Below are 4704 nucleotides of genomic sequence, written 5' to 3'. Positions count from 1 at the left end.
CAAATCCCCAGCTGACCCAAACTGACTGAAAATACTGAATCAACAACTCTAATAAGCTAAAAAACTGAATAACTGGGTCCCTAAACTATAAGGACTCACCAACTATTGGGAAGTAGATGAGATGCTCGAAATCACTCACGCTACTGAGATTGAGCACCTAAACCTACATTATTAAACAATGTAGCACATAGACATATATGTGGATCAGTACTTCTGGATTGTACTAAACATGTGGGGGTGAAATGTGTTAGTAAAACAATTGTAAAGGAATGCATGCTAAGTGTAGGTGACTCACATTAGCTTGAATAACTGAAAACTGAGAATCATAATCATCAGTTGTAAAGCATACTGTATAAATCTTATGAGTCATAATACTTAGTTCTAAAAGGTGTACTTGTGTTCTATCTTTAAGTCATGCGGTCTAAATGTAGAAAGGACTCAATTTTCTATCTGTAAACTAAAAACTGAAATCTCATAGCTAATGTATTATGTAAAGCAATAACTGAATAAAGTTGTGAGCCTTTACACTTAGTTTCTAAAAGATTATCTGTTAGGATTGCTCTTTTCTGTAGGGAGGTTCTTCTAACCGACATACACTATGTGAGCTATCATAGTGTCCAATGTCTAGTTCCCTTAGGGTAAAACCTCACATTAGGGAGAGATTTCATACTCTTGCCAAGGAGTATAACCTAAGCTAAGTGATCACAATCTGTAACTGTCATCCATATAGAAATGGGAATAATCTGATACATGAACCTATATTGGATCGTAGTTCTGGGGCATGTAAACATACCCAACTCGGTGCTAAATACTACTCCCTTTAATTTGTATGCTAATTCTATAGGAAATTCACTTTAAAACTAATGTAAGGGTTTATAATGAAAACCACTTGTGTATCTGTTTACTGTAAACTGTAATTAAAATTGTAGAGTGGATTCTGTATCTTAGCCGAGATCAAAAGATCAAATCTTGATCAAAATCTGAATATAAACTAGTCATAGGATGCTTAAAGCATAGTCATTGTTGAAATATCAATATTCAAACTAGGTCTTCATAACCCATGCATCATATTAATGTCAAATCATCATAAAATTCATGCTTAATAATGAAAGTCTTGATAATTCAATTCTAAATCTGTAAATTAATGTCACATGCATAAAAATACGAAAGTAGAATCACTTGAAATATCATAATCTTCAAATAGTGATGAATGGTATAAACCCTAAACTGAAATTCATATGATTTCATGAAAAATTCAACTTTAAAACTAATTTTGGGCACAAGGATGAAAGGATTATCCTTGTTCATAATTCCAAATACCTTAATTGATGAATAGATGAGGAAGCTTGAACTTTGAGTTCCTATTTGTGCTCTTGAAGATTGTTTCTTGAAGATCTTGAATTGAGAACCTTGAATTTTGAGTTATCTTGGAAAAAAATGGTGGAATTTGGATTTCTTGAGGTTTAAAATTTGAATCTCTAGGATTTCTTGAAGAGAAATTTTGTGAATAAAGAGAGTATAATGCTTAGAATAGGTTTAATCTAGGGTTTTACACGATTTGGGGGCCTAGGAAGAGATTAAATTGACCTTTGAAAAATAAGTTCAAAACTGGAAATCTCGATTTTGAGCCTCAGAGCGATGTGGCGCAATCGAGATGGCTCACTGGAAAAGAAACGAGTGTTATTTTGCACTATGGCGCGACATGACGTAATCATGTTGCATCACTAGAAAAGGACGAGTGCCATTTTACACTCCACCGCGATGGGGGGCTATGCTCCATCGCGATGCCTAGCGTGACACTAGCCAATCGCGGTGAGCTACTAGAAAAGAATGAGTGGGATTTGGGGCATCACCACGATGCGGTGTAATCGCAGTACTTCACTGGAAAGAGGACGATTACGAATTTGCCCTCCACTGTGATGCGGTTCTATCGCATTGGCCTACTGCTTCTCACTAAAAGTGCCATAACTTCTCAACCGGTCATCGAATTTAGGCAAAATTAGTATCGTTGGAAAGCTGATTCAATTATCTACAATTTGGTGGGGGATATAGCTTGAAAATACTACACATATCAAGAGTTATTCATTTTTAAAGCTAACCCTTGACACACTAGGAGCTAAACGGAACTAAGAAAAGTATGGGATATTACAATATCTCCCCCTTGGGAACATTCATCCTCGAATGAGACTAGTAAAACTAAGGATATTGAGGAACTGATACTATATGCTAGAATGCACAACTGAAACAAAACTGCATGACTAAATCTAAATTATATTAAGCGACTGAACTAATCTGCGAACGTATGAATTGACATGAAGATAATCATATGGCTGAAACCGAGACTGGAAAAGAACATAATTAAGGAAGATAGTTACCTTAGGTTGAATCTAAGTTTATGGAGAAAAGGTGAGGATACTTGGTTCGCATGTCTGCTTTTGCTTCCCAAGTAGCACCCTCAATAGACTGATTTCAGCATAGAACATTGACCAAGGGAACTTTTTTGTTTCTTTATCTACGGATCTGATGATCAAGAATATCTACTGGAAGTCTTCGTATGAAAGGATATTTTGAATATCCGTGATTTCTAGAGGGAATACAACATCTGATTCGTCCATGCACTTCTTCAATAAGGATACATAGAACACTGGATTAACTGATGACAAGTCTGAGGTAGCTCAAGATCATACGCTACCTTCCCCACAGGACTCAAAATCCTGTAGAGACCTATATATCGAGGACTAAGCTTCCCATTTTTACCAAATCTCTTCACTCCCTTCATGCGTGAATCCTTCAAATAAACAATATCATCTACTTCAAATTCAAGATCTCTCCTTCTTACGTCTGTATAATATTTTTAACGACTCTGAGCTGCCTTTAATCTGTCTCGGATCAACTGAACTTCCTCCATATCTTCAAACACCATATCTAGCCCAATCAAAGCAGCCTCACCTACTTTGAACCAACCGGCTGGTGATCTATATCTCCACCCATAAAGAGCCTCAAACTCGATCAACGATAAGTGGTCATCCCAACTTCCTTTAAAGTCAAAAACACATGATATCAATATATCCTCTAGGGTCTGAATGGTCCTCTCTGCCTGACCATCTTTCTGTAGATGAAAAGCTGAGCTGAGATGAACTTGAGTACCAAGACCCTTCTAAAAGGCTTTCCAAAACTGAGAGGTAAACTGAGTACCCCTATCTGAAATGATGGATAAAGGAACTCCATGCAACCTTACCAACTCTTTGATATATAGGTTAGCATAATCTTCAGTTGTGTAGGACGTGTGAACTAGCAAGAAGTGGGCTTATTTGGTCAATCTGTCTACAATAACCCAAATTGAATCATGTTGTTGACGCGAATGGGGTAATTGTGTCACAAAGTCTATGTTCACCTCTTCCCACTTCCAAGTGGGAATACCAAACTCCTACAATGTGCCACCAGGTATTTAGTGCTCTACCTTAACCTGTTGACAAGTTGCACTCTTGTCTTTACAAATTCTGTGATATCTTTCTTCATACCACTACACCAATAGACTACCCGTAAATCGCGGTACATCTTGATGGCTCCTGGGTGAATGAAGTAATGCGTACCATGCTCTTTTTTAATAATCTGCTTCCTCAAATCATCAACACATGGCACACATAATCTACTCTAGTATTCAATACACCATCTCCCCCTTGGGATAAAACCTCTAGCTTTTGGTCTTTAATTGATCCCTTTAGTTTGACCAAACTAGAGTCCTTATCCTGCTCCTCTTTCACTTCTGAAACTAAAGAAGATTTTGATCTACTCTGGACCCAAATATTCCCCTCAGCTGAGTCAACTAACCTCACACCCAATCTAGCTAACCGGTGAACTTCTCAAACTAGTACTCTCTTATCATTCTCCACATGAGAAACACTGCCCATAGACAGTCTATTAAGGGCGTCTGCCACCATATTAGCCTTCCTTGAATGATACAACATACTCATGTCATAATTCTTCAACAATTCTAACGCCTTCTCTGACGAAGATTTAACTCCCTCTGAGTAAACACAAATTTCAAGATTTTATGGTCTATGAATACATCAGCATGTACCCCATAAAGATAGTGCCTCAAAATTTTCAATGCAAGTGCAACAACAACTAACTCAAGGTCATAGGTAGGGTATTTCTTTTTGTGAGGGTTAATCTGTCTAGAGGCATAGTCTATAACCTTACCTCTCTCCATCAAAACACAACCCAAACTGATTCTAGAAGCATCACAATAGACAATGAATCCATCTGTACTATCGGGTAGTGCTAAAACTGAAGCTGAAGTGAGTCGAGTCTTCAACTCCTAAAAACTCTTCTCACAAAAATCTGACCACTGAAACTTAAATTTCTTCTAAGTTAATCTAGACATAGGAGATGCAATATAAGAAAAACCCTCAACAAAACATCTATAATAGCCAGCTAAACCTAAGAAACTTTTGATGTCTGATGGAGAGATAGGTCTAGGCCAATTTTTTACTGCTTTTATCTTTAGGGGATCAACTCTAATGCCATCACTGGAAATAATATGATCGAGAAAAGCTATTGATCTTAGCCAAAATTCACATTTGCTGAATTTAGTGAACGACCAATGATCCCTAAGAGTTTGCAACATAATTCTAAGATGGTCTGCATGATCATCCTCACTACGAGAATAGACAAGAATATCATCGATAAGGACTATGACAA

Source organism: Capsicum annuum, chromosome 2 (genome assembly GCF_002878395.1).
Source record: "Capsicum annuum cultivar UCD-10X-F1 chromosome 2, UCD10Xv1.1, whole genome shotgun sequence".
Lineage (NCBI taxonomy): Eukaryota > Viridiplantae > Streptophyta > Magnoliopsida > Solanales > Solanaceae > Capsicum > Capsicum annuum.
Note: the sequence above shows the minus strand (reverse complement) of the source record.